Source organism: Macaca mulatta, chromosome 6, assembly GCF_049350105.2.
Source record: "Macaca mulatta isolate MMU2019108-1 chromosome 6, T2T-MMU8v2.0, whole genome shotgun sequence".
Taxonomy (NCBI): Eukaryota; Metazoa; Chordata; class Mammalia; order Primates; family Cercopithecidae; genus Macaca; species Macaca mulatta.
Genome location: NC_133411.1, coordinates 163,545,564 through 163,568,544, shown reverse-complemented (window position 1 = coordinate 163,568,544; position 22,981 = coordinate 163,545,564). Strand labels below are relative to the sequence as shown.

Genomic DNA, 22,981 nt, shown 5'->3' with positions numbered 1-22,981 from the left:
GAGCGCAGATGGCAAAGGAGGCCCCAGTCATTTGGTCAATCCACCTGCCAATCATGAAGGCCTGAGCTACCCTAGGTGCTGACCCATTCCCAGGCCAAAGACAACTGGCATAAGGTTCTTTATTTCAAGATGCTCAAAGTGTATAGATAGGAGTTTGCTAATGCCCAGCGCAGCTGTTCTTAGAAAGAGTCTGCCTCCTAGAAAAACTATCCGTTTACAAAAGAGACAAAATGGGGGAAAGCAGGCTCATCTGCTGGTTAACCAGTGTCCTCTCTTTGCCTCTGGTTGGTGATTTGGGACAGTTAGCTTGGGGGTAGATAAACTGTATTTCAGCCTACAATTAATAGTGTAACCTACTTCACAGAGTTGTTAGGGGACAAATAAGTAGATGTGTAAATATTTATTACAGGACCTGACAGTGGCACCAATGCTCAGTCATGCTTTCTAGAGTTGTTGCTATCATTGCCTTTTGCCTTGTAAGGCTGCCCTTGAATGAAGGGTAATTTAAATGCCACCACTTGAAGTTTTTTTTTTTTTTTTAGATGGAGTTTCATTTGTGTTGCTCAGGCTAGTGTGCAATGTCACAGTCTTGGCTCACTGCAACCTCCGCCTCCTGGATTCAAGCAATTCTCCTGCCTCAGACTCCCTAGTAGCTGTGATTACAGGTGTCCACCACCACGCCCGGGTAATTTTTGTATTTTTAGTAGAGATGGGGTTTCACCATGTTGGCCAGGCTGGTCTCAAACTCCTGACCTCAGGTGATTTGCCCACCTCAGCCTCCCAAAGTGCTGGGATTATAGGCGTGAGCCACTGCACCTGGCCACTTGAAGATATTTAGGGCAGAACTCTAGTGATAGGTGCTGGGCTCCACTAAACATCTCCTGGGACCAACCTGGCCAGAATGAAGGCGAGAAGGAGTGAACCACCTAAGTGACAGAGACACAACTCATACTATTTAGGCAAGAGTTGGCCCATGCACCCATTAAGTCCAGAGGGTAGACTTGCTTTGTACACAGTAGACCCAGTGGCTCAAGCAGTATCATCAGGATGTCTCCTCCCTGTCTCCATCACTCAATCCTGCTGTGTCTGTGTGAGCTCCTGTCACAAAAAAGGCTCAGGTCCACAATGGTGGCTTACATCCTAACTTCTCAGCTACTACAGATAAAAGAGAAAGTTTGGCCAGGTGTGGTGACTCACACCTGTAATCCCAGCATTTTGGGAGGCCGAGGGGGGTGGATCACGAGGTCAGGCATTCAAGACCAGCCTGGCCAACATAATGAAACCCCATCTCTACTAAAAATATAAAAAATTAGCTGGGCATGGTGGTGGGCACCTGTAATCCCAGCTACTCAGGAGGCTGAGGCAGTAGAATCGCTTGAACCTGGGAGGCAGAGGTTGCGTGAGCTGAGATCGCACCACTGCACTCCAGCCCAGGCGACAGTGCAAGACTCTGTCTCAAAAAAAAAAAAAGAGAAAGTTTCCCTTCCCAAAGTTCAGACCATATCCCCAGAATTGAGTCTCATTGGCTGTAACTGAGTCACATATCTATTCCTGGCCCATCACTCTGACCGGGGGGTCTGATTGGCAGAGCTGAATCATGGGCCCATCTTTCCCTATGGGCTGGAGTCAGCTCTGAACACGGGGAGGGGAGGTTTCCCAAGCAACATATGGTTGCAGTTGCCAGAAGGGAGACTTTTGCTGGGTCAGCAAAACAAGTATCCACTGTAGAATGCAAACCTCTCTGCAAGTCAGGTGACAAAAGCAATGTCACATTGAGACCAAGTAAACATCAATTCTGTCAGACAAACTAAGTGATAGGATCTGGAGGGATTCCCAGAGGGCAGTGGGGCGTTACTTAACTGTCTGACAAAAGACCTGTTTTATAGGGCCCAGATTAGGGTAAGGCAAGTGAGGCACTTGCCACTGGCACTAAATTAAGACAAAAAACAAACAAACAACAACAACAACAAAAAAGAAAACACCAACTCAGGGCGTGCACAGTGGCTTACAACTGTAATCCCCGTATTTTGGGAGACTGAGGAGGAAGAATCACTTGAGCCCAGGAGTTCAAGACCAATCTAGACAACATAGCGAGACACTATCTCTACAAATTCTTTTTTTTTTTTTTTTTTTAGATGAAGTCTCTCTCTTTTTTTTTTTTTTTTTAGATGAAGTCTCTCTCCGTCACCTAGGCTGGAGTGTGGAGTGCAGTGGCATGATTTCGGCTCCCACTGCAGTCTCTGCCTCCTGGGTTCAAGCTATTCTCCTGCCTCAGCCTCCCGAGTAGTTGGGATCATAGGCACATGCCACCACGCCCGGCTAAACAAAAAATCTTAAAAATTAGCCAGGCATTGTGGCATGTACCTGTAATCCCGGCTATTTGGGAGTCTGAGGTGGGAGGATCGCTTGAGCCTGAGAGGTCAAGGCTGCAGTGAGCCAAGATTGCAACACTGCACTCCAGCCTGGGTGATAGAGTGAGAGCTTGTCTCAAACAACAACAGCAGCAACATCTCAGTAATCTAGATAAATAATACTTTAATGCGATATTTTATCTCATTTGAGACAGGGTCTCACTCTGTTGCCCAGGCTGGAGTGTACCAGCATGATCATGGCTCACTGCAGCCTCAACCTCCTGGACTCAAGTGATCCTCCCGCCTCAGCCACTCAAGGTGCCAGGATTACAGGTGTGAGCCACTGTGACCAGCCACAATATTTTATAAGATGAAAATTAATATGAAAGATACACAATGACTCAAATACCCAAATTTTAAATAAAGGCAGGATGAATAATAGTGCAGAATATAGCCATCTTGGAGCTTGGGGCAAAAGGAAAAATCAGAACTACTGATCCTGCTTTTATTTAAAATTTGGGCATTTTGTTCATCATACTTTTTTGCATTAATTTTGATTTTTAAAATATTGTATTAAAATATTATTTGATTACTGAATTTTTTTGCACCTCTCAAAATTCTGTGCCTGAGACAGTTACCTCATTCCCCTCACCCTAGTCCAGACCGTGCTGTCTTATGTGGGATTTGCTGGAGGCAGAGAAGAAAAGCCACCCAAAAATGAATGGATATATCAAAAACTGGAATTCCCTAATGGGAACGGCTCTGGATGGGAACAAGAGTCCTGGCATCAGTTCTGGTTCTGCCATCGCCTTGGGAAAACCTGTTTTCCTCTCCGGGCCTCAGTTTCTCCACTTGCATAGGAGGGGACAGGGCAGGCTTAGTGGTTTTTAGGCAATAGAACTCAATCTCCAGTATAGAAAATGGATTAAAATGGAGCTGTTGAAGGGGCGTGTGCTGGGGTAGACCCATTTGCACCTTGGTCCCTCCACCACGCAACAGTCCCCTCCAAGTGTTCCATGGAGCCCTAAGGAGTTCCTGCGGACACAGTCGGAAAACTACTCAATTCAATGGTCTCTAAGATTCCTAAGCAAACCCATTTTTATGCCTGAGATAATGTACATGTTCAATTTCTCCTGTCTATTCTTCAGTTAGGTCGGTGTTTCTCACATGGCCAGTAGTTCTCTGTTTCAGGAACACTTCAGGTGCTTTATTTATTTATTTTTAAATTATTTTTAAATTGTTTTTTTGTAGAAAGAGGGGTCTTGCTATGTTGCCCATGCTGGTCTTGAACTCCTGGCTTCAAGCCATCCTCTCAAAGTGCTGGAATTACAGGCATGAGCCACCATACCTGGCCTAATGCTTTATTTAAAATGCAGAGTCCATGGCCTCTTACGAAATTTGAATCTCCAGGAATGGGGCCCAAGAATCTTTATTTTAAACAAGCCCTCCTTCCCTGCCATGTGATTGACATCCATTGAAGTGTTTGTGTCCTTCCCAGTGAAGTTATTCCCCCAGAACCTCAGGAGTTGCTTTATTCTGGAGCTTTAACTACAACAGTCCTTCTGAATGTCCAGGGTGAGGGGAAAAACAGGAACAGTCAGGTAAGCCCACATAAATTACTCAAGATTAGCCAAGTGGGAACAGACCACAGTGAGATCTCCGGGGGCCCTTTTCCAGGCAGAACATCCTGGCGGCCCTTCGCTCTGCAATCCCACAGCTTGTATCAGAAGAAATTGTCTGTGCATTTCTTTCTTCTTCCGGAGTGGCACTGACAACCTCAGGAGTTATTGACTGAATTATCAGGTTTCTTATTAGTACACTAATGGGTTCCCGAGAGCTAGGCGCAAGCATGCCCCTGACACAGTCAAGGGAATTCATTTCGGACTTTGGAACTAGGGCATTATTTTTGTCAACTGCAAGGGAAACAGCCATTCATTCACTAGTTTTATTCATTAAACTAGCTTGGCAGATTCATTGGTGAACTGGGTATTTCCTTTTTTTCAGCTTTACTAAGACATAATCACACACAATATAATTTGCCTATCTAAAATGTAAATTCAATTGTTTTTAGTATATTAACAGAGTCATGCAACTGTCACTACAATCAATTTTTATTTATTTATTTATTTATTATTTATTTATTTTGAGACAGAGCCTCACTCTTGTCGCCCAGGCTGGAGTGCAGTGGCGCGATCTCAGCTCACTGCAACCTCTGCCTCCTGGCTTCAAGCAATTCTCCTGCCTCAGCCTCCCTAGTAGCTGGGATTACAGGCGCCCACCACCACATCCGGCTTTTTTTTTTTTTTTAATGTATTTAGTAGAGACGGGGTTTCACCATGTTGGCCAGGCTGGTCTCAAACTCCTGACCTTAGGTGATCCACCCTCCTCGGCCTCCCAAAGTGCTGGGATTACAGGCATGAGCCACAATGCCCGGCCATACAATAGATTTTAGAACATTTTCATCACCTCAAAAGGAATCCCTGTCCCAACACAAAGAAATGATAGGCCGGGCGTGGTGGCTCACCCCTGTAATCCTGGTGTTTTAGGACGCCAAAGTGGGCGGATCACGAGGTCAGGAGATCAAGACCATCCTGGCTAACACGGTAAAACCCCAACTCTACTAAAAATACAAAAACTTAGCCAGGCGTGGTGGCAGGTGCCTGTAGTCCCAGCTACTCGGGAGGCTGAGGCAGGAGAATGGCATGAACCCAGGAGGCAGAGCTTGCAGTGAGCCGAGATCCTGCCACAGCACTCCAGCCTGGAGGACAGAGTCAGACTCCGTCTCAAAAAAAAAAAAAGACAGGAAAAATATTTGAAGTGACAGATATACTAATTACCCTGATTTGATGATTACACATTGTATATATGTATTGAAATATCATGCTATATGCCATAAAAATGTACAATTATTATGTGTCAATGAAAAATTTTAATAAAAGCGAAAATACAACGTGTACGACTTGCTAAAGGCTCAGATGATTGTTAGCATTTTTGGCAATAAATTATTTTGTAATTAAAAAAAAACAACCCAACCTCATTTCAACTGAAAACAAAAAAATTAGCCTGGTATAGTGGTGCATGCCTGCAGTCTCAGCTATTTGGGAGACTGAGGCAAGAGGATCACTTGAGCCCAGGAGTCCGAGGCTGCAGTGAGCCAGGATGGCGCCACTGCACTCCAGCCTGGAGGATGGAGCGAGAGACTCTGTCTTTAAAAACAACAACAACAACAAAACAAACAAACAAAAAACAAATCCTTGTGCCTTCTAGCTATTATCCCTTAGTCTTTCTATCCCCCCTCCACCCGCCCCAAGTCCTAAGCAAACATGAATCTAATTTCTGTCTCTATGAATTTGCCTATTCTGGACATTCATATAAATGGAATCGTAATACGTGGTCATATGAGACTGGCTTCTTTCACATAGCATAATGTTTTCAAGGTTCATCGACATTATAGCATGTATCAGTACTTCATTCCCTGTTATGGCTGAATAACATTCCATTGTATGAATCTACCATATTTTGTCTATCCAGTCACCAATCCAGTTTGGGTTGCTGACATATTTTCGCTCTTACGAATAATGCTGCTACGAACATTTGTGCACAAGGTTTTGTGTGTACATGTTTTCTTCCTTTCACTTTTGAAAGGCTCCTAGTCTAGTAGACACAGGTGCTAAGACAGGTACATGCGCATAATTCCTTATGCCGCCAGGATGTGTGAAAGGAAAATAAATCTCGGGACCCCAAACTCTCTAAGCCAAAGGGAAAAGTCAAGCTGGGAACTGGGTCAAGCAAACCTGCCCCCCATTTGGTTCCTAAATAAGATGGCTACAAAGAGAAGGAAAAAAAAAAAAGACAAAAAGCTACATACCTCCCTCACAGTCTGCCCACAAGGAAATTCCTGGTGGGCGCCAAGATCTTTACCCTAAAACAATTCTGTTGAATTTCACCCTGGCAATGTAAATTGACAGCTTATCATCACACGTGCATGACATAGGACAGAACTCAAAGTCATCTCTCTGCTCCCCTGACACAAATGCATATCAGATTGCTTCCTTTGCCCTATTGTTTACGTTATCTTATGTAAAAATGCAGATTCACTGGGCCAGTCAAGGAATGAATGACGATTTCCTCCATACCCCTCTCACATGAAAATTGTGCATTCCCTCAATATCTACCCTTTCTCTTTTTAAATACTGAAGCCCTCAAAATCATCTTTGGAGAAAGGACTATACCTGTCTCCCAGGCTTGCGTCCTTAACTTTGGCAAGTAAACCTCCTCCTAAAATGACTGATACCTGCCTTGGTCATTTTCCTTGATTTGCAGATGATACAAGAAAGGTACAAGTCAATGGAGTGTAAGGGTGAGAACCAGCTGCTGCTTCTGACATTACTAACTGAATAATGTAGGGGCAAGCTCTTTCACCTTTCCGTGTGTCAGTTTTCTCAGGGGTAAAATGGGACTAGTATTTTCTTTTTTCTTTTTTTTTTTTTTTTGAGACGGAGTCTCGCTGTGTCACCCAGGCTGGAGTGCAGTGGCGCGATCTCGGCTCACTGCAAGCTCCGCCTCCCGGGTTTACGCCATTCTCCTGCCTCAGCCTCCGAGTAGCTGGGACTACAGGCGCCCGCCACCACGCCCGGCTAGTTTTTTTGTATTTTTAGTAGAGACGGGGTTTCACCATGTTAGCCAGGATGGTCTCGATCTCCTGACTTCGTGATCCACCCGCCTCGGCCTCCCAAAGTACTGGGATTACAGGCTTGAGCCACCGAGCCCGGCCGGGACTAGTATTTTCTTTACCTTATAGGACCACTGTGAGGATTCCATGAGACAATGCATATGAAGGACTTTGCACCAAGCTTGGCACACAGTAAGGGCTTGAAAAACATTATCATCTTTCATTCAGAGATTCCTAAGAGTAAGTTTACTAATAAACCATGCACTCCAGCCATAGTAGAGTCTTCATTCTTTCAATGAGCATTTGTTTTGGTTTTGTTGTTGTTGCTGTTGTTGTTATTTTCGAGACAGGGTCTCTGTCTGTACTCAGGCTGGAGTGTAGTGGCACAATATCAGCTCACTGCAGCCTCAACCTCCCAGGCTCAAGCAATTCTCCCACCTCAGCCTCCCGAGTAGCTGGGACTACAGGCACATGCCACCATGCCCGGCTAATTTTTTAATTTTTTTTTTTTTTTTTTTGAGACTGAGTCACGCTCTGTCGCCCAGACTGGAGTGCAGTGGCTGGATCTCAGCTCATTGCAAGCTCCGCCTCCCGGGTTTATGCCATTCTCCTGCCTCAGCCTCTCAAGTAGCTGGGACTGCAGGCGCCCGCCACTACTCCCGTCTAATTTTTTGTATTTTTAGTAGAGACGGGGTTTCACTGTGTTAGCCAGGATGGTCTCGATCTCCTGACCTCGTGATCCACCCGCCTCGGCCTCCCAAAGTGCTGGCATTGCAGGCATGAGCCACTGAGCCCGGCCTTAATTTTTTGTAGAAAAAGTGTTTCTCCATGTTACCCAGGCTGGTCTCAAACTCCTGGTCTCAAGCGATCTGCCTGCCTTGGCCTCCCAAAGTGCTAGGATTATAGGAGTGAGCCACCGCGCCCAGCTCAATGAGAGTTTATTGAATATTTACTATGTACTGGACACTCAGAGATAAATATAGTTGATCTAAACCTAGCTGCTATCCCCAGGAGCCCATAATCTGCCATCTGAATGGCAAGAGCTACTAGCTTATATCACCTCCATATATTGTGATTCCGTGTATGGAGGTGATGTATGCCAGCAATAGATTGCAATTTTTTTTTTTTTTTGAGATAGAGTCTTGCTCTGTCGCCCAGGCCGGAGTGCGGTGGCACGATCTTGGCTCACTATAACCTTTGCATCCCGGGTTCAAGGGATTCTCCTGCCTCAGCCTCCCAAGTAGCTGGGATTACAGGTATGCGTCACCACGCCTGGCTAATTTTTGTATTTTTAATAGAGACAGGGTTTCACCATGTTGGCCAGGGTAGTCTATAACTCTTTTTTTTTTTGAGACGGAGCCTTGCTCTGTCTTCCAGGCCAGAATGCAGTGGCACGATCTTGGCTCACTACAACCTCCGCCTCCCAGGTTCAAGTGTTTCTCCTGCCTCAACCTCCTGAGTAGCAGGGTTTACAGGTGTGTGCCACCACGCCCAGCTAATTTTGTATTTTTAGTAGAGATGGAATTTCACCATGTTGGTCAGGCTGGTCTCGAACTCCTGACCTTGTGATCTGCCCACCTCGGCCTCCCAAAGTGCTGGGATTACACGCATGAGCCACCACGTGTGGCCATATTGCGATATTAATGAGGGCCCCAAATTTGCTATTAGAGCACTGGAGAAGTGTTTTTTTAAAAAACTTTGTATTTTGGGCCAGGTGCAGTGGCTCATGCCTGTAATCCCAATACTTTGGGAGTCTGAGGCAGGAGGATTGCTTGAGTCCCGGAGTTGAGACCATGTCTCAAAAAAAAGGAAAGAAATTTTTTATTTTGAAAATATCAGAAAAATAGAAAAAACAATAAACCAAATACCTATACATCAATCACATAGCAACAATTGTCAACATTTTACTATGTTTTCTCCATCTCGCTATATATAAAATCTGTGGCTAAAGCATTTTAAAGCTAACTACAGATATTCTAACACTTCAGCCCTAAACACTTCAGCATGTATTTCCAAAAATTAGATCATTCTCTTCCATAACAACAATACACTTACCACCTCTCACAAAATTAGCAATAATTTTCTTATATCATCTAATACTAAGTTCATAGTGAAATTTCCCCATTGTCTAAAGCGTGGTGGGCCAGGTGTAGTTACTCACACCTGTAATCTCAGTGCTTTGGGAAGTCAATGTGGGAAGGTGGCTTGAAGCTAGGAGTTCAAGGCCAGCCTGGGCAATGTAGTGAGATGCCATCTCTACTAAAATTAAAAACAAAAAATGGCCAGGTATGATGTCTTGCACCTATAGTTCCAGCTGTGGGGAGGCTGACGAGAGAGGATGGCTTGAGTCTAGGAATTTGAGCTTGCAGTGAGCTGGGATCGCACCACTGCACTTCAACCTGGGCAACAGAGTGAGACCCTGTCTCAAAATAAATAAATAAATAAATATGATAAAAATTAAAATGTGGTCCTTATTTTTTTACAGTAATAAATCAAGATATAATCAAGAATCACATCTTATATTTGGCTGTTAGACTATTAGGTCTCTTTAAATCTAGAACCTCCTCCCCATTACTTTTTTTTGTTCTTACAACATTGGCTTTTAAGAGATTATGGCAGCTGTCTTATAAACTGTTTCACATTCTGGCTTTATCTGATTGCTTCTTTGTGTGTTGTTTAACGTGCTCCTCTATCCCCTGAACTTGTAACTGAAGTTAGTTCTTAGAGGCCTCATTAGATTCAGGCTCAATATTTTTCACAGGAGCAAAAATAGGTGGAGCTATGTAGTCTACTCCGTCCTATTAGGGGTGAGAAAAGAACTTTCATCTGAGCAATTCAAGTCCTCTTAAATTAATAAATGAGACAGTAATCAGTCCTACATCCCACTTTAAGCTATGTATTCATCTCTTAAAACTGCTTGCTAGACCGGGCGCAGTGACTCACACCTGTAACCCCAGCACTTTGGGAGGCCGAGGCAGGTGGATCACGAGGTCAAGAAATTGAGACCATCCTGGCCAACATGGTGAAACCCCGTCTCTACTAAAAATACAAAAATTAGCTGGGCAAGGTGGCCTGTAGTCCCAGTTGCTCAGGAGGCTGAGGCAGGAGAATCGCTTGAACCCAGAAGGCAGAGGTTGCAGTGAGCCAAGATCGCACCATTGCACTCCAGCCTGGGGAACAGAGCAAGACTCTGTCTCAAAAAAAAACAAAAACAAAAACAAAAACTATATGCTATTGCCATTGCTTCCAGTAGCTATAAATTAACTGCATAATGCTACACCAGACACTACAATCCACACCCTATAGCTAAACAATGTATGGCCAATCACAAACCAATGTTATTTCTGTAAACCAAAGAGAATTCCTGACACAAAACTGTGTAACAGCCCTCTCCTTATTCTTTTTTTGTCTTTAGAAACCTGCTTGTGAGCCTGGGCAACATGGCAAAATCCGTCTCTACAACAAAATAAAAAATTAGCAAGGCATGGTGGCTCATGCCTGTGGTCCCAGCTACTTAGGAGGCTGAGGTGGAAGGATTGCTTGAGCCCAACAGTTTGAGGCTGCAGTGAGCCGAGATCATGCTACTGCACTCCAGCCTGGGCAATAGAGTGAGACCCTGTCTCAAAACAAAATGAAACAAAGAAACCTGCTTGTGACCGGTCACAGTGGCTCACACCTGTAATCCCAGCACTTTGGGAGGCTGAGGCAGGAGGATCCCTTGAGCCCAGGAGTTCGAGAACAGCCTGGGCAACATAGTGAGACTTTGTCTCTACAAAAAAAAAAAAATTTAAAATTAAAATTTGTTGGGTATGGTGGTGCATGCCCGTAGTCCCTAGCTACTAGGGAGGCTGAGGTGGGAGGAAATATATATATATACACACACATATATATGTTTAAACACCTGCTTGTATGTAACAAAGGCCAAATGGAGCTCCTATCTGAGGTTATTTGGTTCTGAGTCTTCTCAGCAGCTGTCCTCACGTTGACTCAATTAAACTCTTTTTTTTTTTAGACGGAGTCTCGCTCTGTCGCCCAGGCTGGAGTGCAGTGGCCAGATCTCAGCTCACTGCAAGCTCTGCCTCCCAGGTTTACGCCATTCTCCTGCCTCAGCCTCCTGAGTAGCTGGGACTACAGGCACCCACCACCTCGCCGGGCTAGTTTTTTGTATTTTTTTTAGTAGAGACGGGGTTTCACGGTGTTAGCCAGGATGGTCTTGATCTCCTGACCTCGTGATCCGCCCATCTCGGCCTCCCAAAGTGCTGAGATTACAGGCTTGAGCCACTGCGCCCAGCCTCAAGTAAACTCTTTAAATTACATTTTGTGCCCCAGCCTCTTCCTTTGAGGTTGGCAGGAGGCACTTAATGCTAGCTGTCCACCGTGTGTGATGTTGAGTGTGGTCCCTAGGTGATGATGAGCAGATAGAGGAAGAACTCTTTATCCTGTTGGCAGGAAGGGTATGGCCTTTGATTTGGGCTTTAAAGGGTGTGTAAGAACCTACTGGGTGGGGAAGGGAAGAGGAAGGGCTTTCCAGGTATGCGTGGAGGCACAATGTAGAGAAAGACAATGACAAGCTTGAGGAAGTAGGAGGTGGTAGCCAAATGTGGGTTGAGAATTATAATAACAAGCACTTAGGGTGAGTTGAGTATGTTCCAGGAACTACGCTAAGTGACTCACTTAATCCTCAGCCTGTACTGCGGAATGGGTGCTGCCACCCCCATTTTAAGGATGTGGAAATCAAGGTTTAGCAATAAGCAGCAACTGGCCTAAAGTCACATAGCTAGGAACTGGTAGACTCCTGAACCTCTGCTTTAAAAATCTCTAAGCACTTCATTAAGGTGAGGGAGGAACGCGAAACTGGGGAGTGATGTTGGGGCAGATGGAGACAGGCCTTCAGTGTTATTCCAGGGGTTTCAGTGTTATTCCAGGGCACTAGGGAGCCAGCGAAGGTTTCCTTCCACAGGGACCAGCAGGGCTGGGCGCGGTGGCTGACGCTTGTATTTCCAGCACTTTGGGCGGCAGAGGCGGGTGGATCGCCTGAGGTCAGATGTTCAAGACCAGCCTGGCCAACGAATGGTGAAACCCCGTCTCTGCTAAAAATACAAAAATTAGCCGGCTGAGGTGGGAGGATTGCTTGAGCCCAACAGTTTGAGGCTGCAGTGAGCCGAGATCATGCCACTGCACTGCAGCCTGGGCAATAGAGTGAGACCCTGTCTCAAAACAAAATGAAACAAAGAAACCTGCTTGTGACCGGTCACAGTGGTGGCGCATGCCTGTAGTCTCAGCTACTCAGGAGGCTAAAGCACGAGGCTAAAAGCCCCGGAGGGGCAGGTTGCAGTGAGCCGAGATCGCGCCACTGCACTCCAGCCGAGGCGATAGAAACTCTACCTCAAAAAAGAAAAAAAAAAAAAAAAAAAGAACGGAAAGGGCCAGCAGGGCTGTGCCTGACAACGCTCACCCGCGGCTCTGTGGAGGATGAACCGAGGGCTGCCGAGCTGCCAAGGAGCGCTATCAGGTTGGAGGATAGGTGCCCATTCACGTGAGCTGCCCCAGGGAAAAGGGACTGAGGGAGGAATGCAAGAGCCTCCCAGACCTTGTGCAGACCTTCACACCGAAGGGCAGTGGGGCGGGGCTGAGTCTCCGCAGGATCCTGGAGCCGTTTCAACGGCTCCCCATGCTGGGAGCCGGCGGAAGCAGAGTGGGCCGCCACCCGCTGACTCCGCGACCTGCGCGCAGCTCGTGTCCCCCAGCACCCCGAAAGCTCGACGGCCACGTCGCAGGGGGATGTGAGATGCAGAGACGGGGAAAAGGGCCAGCTTTAACTTCCGCCGCCCAGAGAGGGGAAGCGACTGGCCCAAGGTCACACAGTCAGATCGTGGCAGGGGCAGGACTAGAACTCAGGCCGTATCTCTTGATTGCAAGTCTGATACTCTTTTTTGTTTTTGTTTTTGTTTTTGTATTTTTGAGACGGAGTCTCGCTCTGTCGCCCAGGCTGGAGTGCAGTGGTGCGATCTTGGCTCAATGCAAGCTCCGCCTCCCGGGTTCACACCATTCTCCTGCCTCAGCCTCCCAAGCAGCTGGGCCTACAGGCGCCTACCACCACGCCCGGCTAATGTTTTTATTTTTAGGAGAGACAGGTTTCACCGTGTTAGCCAGGATGGTCTCGATCTCCTGACCTCGTGATCCACTCTCCTCGGTCTCCCAAAGTGCTCAGATTACAGGCGTAAGCCACTGCGCCCAGCCATGATACTCTTTCTTGATGGAATTTATTTCAGAATCAAAGAGGAATCAAGATACTGTAACTGAGGACTGGCGGCTGGGATGCTGAATACTCTGGGGAATCCTTTTTTTTTTTTTTTTTTTAATATCTATTTTACCCCTTCGGGAATCCTGAGAACGGCGCGGCAGTGGAAACGGGCTCAGGCGACCTGTCCCGCCAGGCAGTTGTCGCACAGCACCCCCGCCCGCATCATCCCAGCGAGGCCTGCGTGTCCTCTGCACACCACCAGTGCGGGTGGGGCCCTTCCTGTCTGGGAGTCCCTGCTCTCCGCAGCTGGGGGGACAAAGCCTCCACTGGGGCTCAGCCATCACCCAGGTAGGGAGGGTGCCTGGAGGCAGTGGCGGGTCCCGCTCTGGGGCCGGGCGGACCGAGTTCAAGTCTCTGCCCTGGTACTCAGTAGCTGTGCAACCCTGAGCTGGTCACTTTCCCTCTCTGTACTTCTGTTTCTTCATTTTAAATCGGTGAAAACAACAGTGCTTCATACAGTTGGGTGTGAGGATTAACTAACATAAGGAGTATTCAAAGCCTTAGTAAGGGGCTTGCCGCGACAAAGGCCAGTTATTATTAGCTCGGGAGTCAGTAGGGTTGGGTGCCTAATGTACCTATGAATTTGACAGACCTTTTCCCGATCCTACATGAAGCCTGCTGCTTCCATGAAGTCCACCCAAATTAACTTTATTCAGTTTAAATCCTTAATTCTCAGAACTTAAAGCACAGCTGTCATTGTCTAACTGCAATGGGGTAGGGGGAGCAGGCTTGTGTGCGTGCCCTCCCCTGCACCACAAACCTAGATTCAGAAGGCCTGAGGTTTGTAGTCCTGCCCTCCGAGGGCTGCTAGCTACTTGATTTTGAGTAAATCACTTCATTTTTTTTAATTTTAATTTTAATTTTTTTGGAGACGGAGTCTGGCTCTGTCACCCAGCCTGGAGAGCAATGACGCGATCTCTGCTCACTGCAACCTCCACCTCCCAGCTTCAAGTGCTTCTCGTGCCTCAGCCTCCTGAGTAGCTGGGATTACAGGTGCGTGTCACCACGCCCAGCTAATTTTTTTGTATTTTTAGTGGAGACAGCATTTCACCATGATGGCCAGGCTGGTCTCGAACTCCCGACTTCAGGTGATCCGCCCGCCTTGGCCTCACAAAGTGCTGGGATTATAGGCGTGAGCCACCACGCCAGACCCAATCACTTCATTTTTGAGTCTCAACTTCCTCTGTAAAATGGAGGTGATAATATTAATTTTATCTGTTTAGGCAAGATGAACAGAATTAGATCTCTGACTATACTTTGAAAATGGAAGGAAACAAACAGGCAAAATGTTTTTTCTTTTCTTTTCTTTCTTTTTTTTTTTTTTTTTTTTTAGATGGAGTCGTGGTCTGTAGCCCAGGCTGGAGTGAAATGGCAGGATCTCAGCTCACTGCAACCTCTGCCTCCTGAGTTCAAGTGAGTCTCCTGCATCAGCCTCCAGAGTAGCTGGAATTACAGGTCCCTGCCACCTTGCCCAGCTAATTATTATTATTATTATTATTTTTTTTTTTTGAGACAGAGTCTTGCACTGTCATTTGGGTTGGAGTGCAATGGCACGATGTTGGCTCACTGCAACCTCTGCCTCCTGGGTTCAAGCAATTCTCCTGCCTCGGCCTCCCAAGTAGCTGGGATTATAAGCGCCGCCACCACGCCTGGCTAATTTTTTGTATTTTTAGTAGAGACGGGCTTCTGCCATGTTGGCCAGGCTGGTCTCAAACTCCTGACCCCAGGTGATCCACCCACCTCGGCCTCCCAAAGTGCTAGGATTACAGACAGGAGCCACTGCGCCCTGCACAAAATGTTTTTTCAAAGCATCTTTAATAACTTGGAAAAATGGTGTCAATATATAGTATTTTTCTTTTCTGAATTTAATTTTCATGTAAAAATTTTATGAAAGGAATGGAATGCATTAATACATTCTCACAAAGATTCACCATATAATGTTAAGTGAAAAAGGGCAAATCAAGGGCAAAAGAAATATGACTCCAATGTTGTTTTATTTCACTTTTGAACCAGAGTCTCATTCTGTCGCCCAAGCTGGAATGAAGTGATGCATTTCATGGTTCACTGCAGCCTCAACCTTCTGGACTCAAGAGATCCTCCTACCTCAGCCTTCCAAGTAGCTAGGACTACAGGCATGTGCCACTAGACCTAGATAATTTTTTTTTTTTTTTTTTTTTTTTTTTTTGAGATGGAGTCTCCCTCTGCCACCCAGGCTGGAGTGCAGGGGTGTGATCTTGGCTCACTGCAACCTCCACCTCCTGGGTTCGAGTGATTCTCCTCCTCAGCCTCCTGAGTAGCTAGGATTACCGGCATCCACCACCACGCCTAGCTAATTTTTGTATTTTTAGCAGAAAGAGACAGGGTTTCACCACATTGGCCAGGCTGGTTTCAAACTCTTGGCCTCAGGTGATCCGCCCGCCTCAGTCTCCCCAAGTGCTGGGATTACAGGCTTGACCCACCTTGCCCGGCCTGCCCAGCTAATTTTTTTTTAAGACGTGAAATTTTTTATTTTTCAAAAAGAGAATGTATTTTTACATAAATCTACAACAGAATTCAAATGTAGAAAAAATAAACTATATTCAGGGATAGAGTGCCCAGCACAGCACACCCCCTCCCCGGACGAGAGCACAGGAGCCTCGCCACCCCCAGAACACCCTACAGCAGGGCAGCCACAGGCTGGCACATAGAGCTCCCTGTGTCTGTTGCAACAGGCTGCAAATGTGAGGGGCCCAGACCCTAAGTGTCAAAGACAAAAACCAACCCATTTCACTGTGGCAACTCACTTCTTAGCCTAGGTCACTCATTTGCACACCTACTCAGAAAGGGAGGGGCAGGGAAACTGAGGGACATGCATCTCCAGATGCCTCGGATAATCCCCTACTCACCTCTGCCACTAGAGGACCCCCAGGAGAGCCCACCTGACAAACCCCAACTTCCTTCCTGGGCCAGTGCAACCAAAAACCTGCAGGATTCACCCAGGACTCCAGGCCCTGGCAGAGGCAGAGCTGGCTGCTGCCCAGCTAGTTAAAAAAATTTTTTTGTTGAGACGGGTTCTATCCATGTTGTCCTGGCTGGTCTTGAACTCCTAGCCTCAAGCAATCCTGCCACCTTCGCCTTCCAAAGCTCTGGCATGAGTGCCCAGCCTCCCAACTTTGTTTTTTAAAAAATATAAATACAGGCCGGGCGCGGTGGCTCAAGCCTGTAATCCCAGCACTTTGGGAGGCCGAGGCGGGCGGATCACAAGGTCAGGAGATCGAGACCACAGTGAAACCCTGTCTCTACTAAAAATACAAAAAAAAAAATTAGCCGGGCGCGGTGGCGGGCGCCTGTAGTCCCAGCTACTCAGGAGGCTGAGGCAGGAGAATGGCGGGAACCCGGGAGGCGGAGCTTGCAGTGAGCCGAGATCGCGCCACTGCACTCCAGCCTGGGCAACAGCGTGAGACTCCGTCTCAAAAAAAAAAAAAATATATATATATATATAAATACAGGCCGGGTGTGGTGGCTCACACCTGTAATCCCAGCACTTTGGGAAGCTGAGGCGGGTGGATCACGAGGTCAGGAGATCGAGACCATCCTGGTTAACACAGTGAAACCCCATCTCTACTAAAAATACAAAAAATTAGCCAGGTGTGGTGGTGGGCACCTGTAGTCCCAGCTACTCAGGAGGCTGAGGCAGGAGAATAGCGTAAACCTGGGAGGTGGAGCTTGCAGTGAGCGGAGATCACACCACTGCACTCCAGCCTGGGTGACAGAGTGAGACACTGTCTCACAAAAAAAAAAAAAAAAAAAAAAAGTAAAAATACACTGAAAAAAATAGACATAAGGAAATTCACCAACATGTTACATCTGGGTGGGAGGATTACTATAGATTATTATCTTCATCTTTGTTTTTCTATGTTCTCCAATTTTTTTTCAAATGATGTATTATTTTTAGAAACAGAAGAAAACTAAAATATTGTAACAGAAATATTAAAGATTATATTTGAAAATATTCAAGGCTAACCAAAAGCAAGTTAGATATCACCTATGTGTCAGTAATCAGAAACCTTTGAGATTAAAATTTAGCCTTTTGGGCCGGGCACAGTGGCTCACGCCTGTAATCCCAGCACTTTGCGAGGCCAAGGTGGGTGGATCACGAGGTCAGGAGATCAAGACCATCCTGGCTAACACGGTGAAAACCCCATCTCTACTAAAAATACAAAAAATTAGATGGGCGTGGTGGCGGGCACCTATATCCCAGCTACTCGGGAGGCTGAGGCAGGAGAATGGTGTGAACCCGGGAGGTGGAGCTTGCAGTGAGCCGAGATCGCGCCACTGCACTCCAGCCTGGGCAACAGAGCGAGACTCCATTTCAAAAAATAAAAATTTAGCCTTTTGGAAGCACCATCCATCTTCCCCAGGACCCACCCCTGCCTCTTAGCAAGACCACACAGCACCATGCCTAAACTGATGGGTCGGTCTAGGAGAGACAGAGACTGATTTCTCTCTATGAAAGCTTCATGCGGAGCTCTCTGCTTCCTTGGTTTCCAGAACTTCACCAACCTTCTTGGCCTGAAGTTCCTTCTTCTGAAGTCAGGCATGGCTCTGCCAAGGGATACTTGGACAGTATTCCATGGGACTGAAGAAGACCCCTGAACTCCCTGCAGAGTTACCAGGTTACTTAATTAGCTGGCATTTAAGGGTCTGTAGGATCTGAACCAATCTTCCTTACAACTCTCATGTGTGCCAATCAAATGGTCTGTCTGCCATCTCCAAAGCCAGAAAGGGACAGTAATGAGTGAAGAGAGCTGGGTGTGATGCAATTGGGAAAGGTGAGGACTGTGGCAAACTGGAGTAAACCCACACTTTCAAAACGAACGGCCACTTCTCAGTGCCAGTCTATTGCTACCTGGTGGGAGCTTTCAATTTTTCAAGACAATTGGAAAATCTGGGTCTTTATGTGAAATCTCCTGATTTTAAAATAAATATTGGCAGGTAGTTCACAAAACACATTTGGCCACTCTGCTGATCACAATTTGTGACTTGTCTTCGGAACACATTGAACTTTTTTCCCTCTGCACCTTTGCTTTTGCTATTCCCAACGCCAAGAACACTCCCCCACTCATCTAAGGCTAATGAACTCCATCTGTTCTGTCAGACCCAGCCAAAACACCACCTCTTCCTGAGCATCCCCGCAGCCAGAAGTGACATCTTCCTCCTTGGGGCTGCACCACACATTTAGCTCTGCGCCTGTCTCACCCTATGCCACAGTTGTTTCAGTAAGAGTCCTAGCTTTCCTGGTAGAGAATGAGCTCCTGAAATATTCAGAGAACATTTGTGGAGCATCTGCTATGGTGCAAGAACCGTGCTAAGCACTAGTGATATAGCCTAGAACAAGACGGATTTGTCTTTGCCTTGATGCAATACAATCTAGTGTAGGGGACAGATTTTAAATAAATAATTCCCTAGAGGCCGGGCGCGGTGGCTCAAGCCTGTAATCCCACCACTTTGGGAGGCCGAGATGGGCAGATCACGAGGTCAGGAGATCGAGACCATCCTGGCTAACACGGTGAAACCCCGTCTCTACTAAAAATACAAAAAACTAGCCGGGCGAGGTGGCGGGCGCCTGTAGTCCCAGCTACTCCGGAGGCTGAGGCAGGAGAATGGCGTAAACCCGGGAGGCGGAGCTTGCAGTGAGCCGAGATCCGGCCACTGCACTCCAGCCCGGGCTACAGAGCAAGACTCCGTCTCAAAAAAAAAAAAAAAAAAAAAAAAATCCCTAGATATCTAATCCCAATTGTGATGAGTTGTTTTTTTGTTTTTTTGTTTTTTGTTTTTGAGACGGAGTCTCGCTCAGTCGCCCAGGCTGGAGTGCAGTGGCCGGATCTCGGCTCACTGCAAGCTCCGCCTCCTGGGTTCACGCCATTCTCCTGCCTCAGCCTCCCGAGTAGCTGGGACTACAGGCGCCCGCCACCTCGCCCGGCTAGTTTTTTTGTTTTTTTTTAGTAGAGACGGGGTTTCACCGTGTTAGCCAGGATGGTCTCGATCTCCTGACCTCGTGATGCACCCGTCTCGGCCTCCCAAATATGATGAGTTTTATGGGGTTAAGAAAGTTTATAAAAGGGACTTAATCTAGGCACAGGAGGATTAAGCGAATCACCAGGTAGCTTGGGGAAGCATTAGCAGTAGGGTTGCCACTGAAGGCTGTACAGTTTATATGCTGCACGAAGCCTGGCAACATAGCAGGACTCTGTCTCTAAAATTTAAAAAAAAAAAAAAAAAAATTGTAGAGTTGAGGTCTTACTATGTTGCCCAGCCTGATCTCAAACTCCTGGCCTCAAGTGTTTCTCTCACCTTGGCCTCCCAAAGTGTTGGAATTACAGGTGTGAGCCACTATGTCTGACCCCTTTTTCTAATCTGCACGAAGGCATGGTATAGACTAGCAGAGGCAGCGTTTAGTTCACCCCTACCCAAAGCTGCTCTAAATAAACTTAGAATCTAAGTAGATACAGTGACTTCCCTATGTACACGCAGCCCAAAGAGATGTTCCCTGCTCCCCACTTTCTACGCTAAACCTTTAGATTTCTGAGATCAGGGAAGGTACCTCCAAGGAAGTAACACAGGAGCTGAGACTGAAGGATAAGAAGGAGCCAGCCAGCCTGGACTATGAGGAACAGCATGTGCAAGGCCTCTGAAGGGAGAAGGTACCATGGCCGAAGGACCTAATAGGTGGCCATTGTGGTGGAAGCATGGACAGAGGTGGGAGAGCATTAAGAGGTAGGCTGGACAGTGATCACCCTGCATGGCTTAGAAGCCCACATTAAGGGGTGCAATTCCTTTTTTTTTTTTTTTTTTTTTGAGATGCTGTGTTGCTCTGTCACCCAGGCTGGAGTGCAGTGGCGCAATCTCAGCTCATTGCAACCTCCACCCTCGGGGTTCAAGTGATTCTCCTGCCTCAGCCTCCTGAGTAGCTGGGATTAGCTGGGATTACAGGTGCATGCTACCATGCCCGGCTAATTTTTGTATTTTCAGTAGAGATGGGGTTTCACTATGTTGGTCAGGCTGGTCTCAAACTGCTGACCTTGTGATCTGCCCATCTCTGCCTCCCAAAGTGCTGAGATTACAGGCATGAGCCACCGCACCCAGCCAAGGGGTGCAATTCTTATCCTGAAATACCTTACATATCCCTTCCATATCCCACTCCCTAACCACGTCGCTTCTGGGTTTCACTGCCCACAAGACAGTGCACAATGGTAGAGACTACCTTTACAGAGGGCCTGCCATGAGGCACAGACTGTGCTGGGGCCACACATTCATTCTGCCTGTTTTATTCTCCTAAGGAAGTAACTATTCTTTGATTTCAATGGAACAGATGGAAAAATGGAGGCACAGAGAGGATGAGCAGCCTGCCTGAGGTTAGCTGACTGTGAAGGGGTAGGCTGAGATCCACTGTGAAGTCCATGGTGGGACTTCAAACCCCTTCTCTTGGCTGTCATGCAGCAATGATACCCATTAATAGACCGGAACTGCAAGGAGTACACAGCCTTGCCAAAGGCAGGAGGGTCTAGGGGCCTGCAACACTGGCATCACCTGGAAGTTTGTCAGAAATGCAGGATCTTGGGTTCCATCCAGCCCTACTGAATCAGAATCTACACTTTAAATTTTCTTTTTTTTTTTTTTTTTTTGTGAAAGGGTCTCACTGTGTTGCCCAGGCTAGAGTATAGTGGCACAAACACAGCTTACTATAGTCCCCACCTCCTGGGTTCAAGGGATCATCCTGCCTCAGCCTCCCAAGTAGGTGGCACAGGCTACCACACCCAACTAATTTTTAAATTTTTTGTACAGACTGGGATCTCACCATGTTCCCCAGGCTGGTCTCAAATTTCCTGGGCTCAAGCAATTCTCCTGCCTCGGCCTCCTAAAGTGCTGGGATTACAGGTGTGAGCCACCATGCCCAGCCAGAATCTACACTTTATAGGAATCATGTACACATTAGGAGCTGAGAAGCACTAGACTAGAGAATAATCCAAGCGAAGTGGCATACTGCCTTTGTAGCCCTTATGCAACAGTGTCTCATAAGCCAGTTTTCCAATGACCCGAAAACAACTTATTATAACCAAATATACCAGATTGGCCAACTGTTCCATCTATCTATCCACCCTAGTTTTGTCATCTATTGCCTCTCCAAGGGAAAGACTGTGTGAGAAGCTACCATCAACTCCAAAGAGGAGCTGCTGTACACTCCAAATCACCTTCCATTTGGGGTCTACTCTGATCCCCAGATCATTTTCTGGAACCCACTTTTCACAAAAGAATTCCTTATGTTAGCCTGCATACCAAAGGAGTCAGAATGGTTTGGTAGAAAAGATTAGTGGGTGAGGAAAAGCGGGGTTCCCCTTCAGCTTTAAGGCCACATGTGACTTTGGGAAATGCCCTACCCTCACTTCCTAACCCCCATGTAAAATATGAATGGGGTGGACTAGACTACAAATCATTCCATATGAGGCCTGGCAGGAAACATAAAGGAAGTTCAGTGGCCTAGGTGAAACAGTAAAGAGTAGCAGAGACTGTGGCAAACTAGAGGGCGAGCAGGTAGGGAGGGTGCAATGTCCTGACTACACAAAGGTATCCCCACTCAGAAATAGGTTAGAGTTATCATGGGAAATGCGTTGCCATATATTCTAATTTTTCTGTAGGGAATTTGATTTTCCAAGAAATGAGTGATGTTTAAGTATTGGCAGCTATTAATAGTTAAAACTTCAGAACAAACAAACACAACACTGTGTGAACCAAATAAAGATCAGGTGCCGGCCAGATCTGTCCGTGGGCCATCAGTTTGAGATGCCTGGCCCGGATGCCACCCTAATGTTAGGTATTAGTTTGCATGTGCGGCTCTTTGAGAATGCTGCAAAGTGGCTCCTGAAAGGATGGGGATTGAGGGTTAAGATCTGTGCCTCTCCGGGGCCCGTCGCCCGTCCCCCACCGCGGCCCTAACCCCCTTCAGTGCCCCCTCCCCAGGCCTCTCCGGGAAAGGGCCCAGACGGCGGTGCCGGGTCGCACGGCGTCGCTTGCTTCACACCCTCCCTACCTGCTCGCCCGCTCTCCCAGCACGGCCGGCAGCGCCGCAGCGATGACTCAGCCTCTGGCGGCGGAGCTGGAGGGAGGCGGAGGGGGCGAGTGGGAGGACGACTGGCAGGGCGGGGTAAAAGGAGGCGGGTGGAGTGGAGGGAGGAGGGGAGAAAGAAAGAGGAAAAGGAGAAAGAAGTGGGATGGGGGAGGAGAAAGAGGAAAGGGGGAGAGAAGAGGCGGGAGAGGCGGAGGTGGGAGGGGGCAGTTCGAAGCCTCAGCTCCCGCCTCCTCCCGCGGCCGGCTGAGGTTGGGCTGGGCTGGGGGAGGCCGGTAGGGGAACAGCGGAGAGGGTAGGGCTGGGTGGAGAAAGAAGGGTGGCGTGCTGCGCCCCCTCCCCCTCCCCTCCCCTCCCCCTCCCCTCCCCCTCCCCTCCCCCTCCCCTCCCCCTCCCCCTCCCCTCCCCCTCCCCTCCCCCTCCCCTCCCCCTCCCCTCCCCCTCCCTTCCCCCTCCCCTCCCCCTCCCCCACTTCGAGAGTCCTGTGGGTACACGTGGTTCATTGCCACACCCACGGACCCACCCCTACCTCTGTGGGATGGGAGGGGCCG

At 47.5% G+C, this 22,981-nt stretch overlaps 1 protein-coding gene across 1 annotated transcript in view; it reads right to left on the bottom strand.

Moving 5' to 3' along the window:
- Window positions 1-22,450, bottom strand: part of LARP1 (La ribonucleoprotein 1, translational regulator) — a 140,384-nt gene extending 117,934 nt beyond the window's left edge. Inside the window, exon 1 of the mRNA XM_015141309.3 lies at window positions 22,395-22,450. The gene's annotated coding sequence lies outside the window, so the exon portion shown is untranslated. The remainder of the gene's footprint in view (window positions 1-22,394) is intronic.
- Window positions 22,451-22,981: the final 531 nt, after the last annotated feature.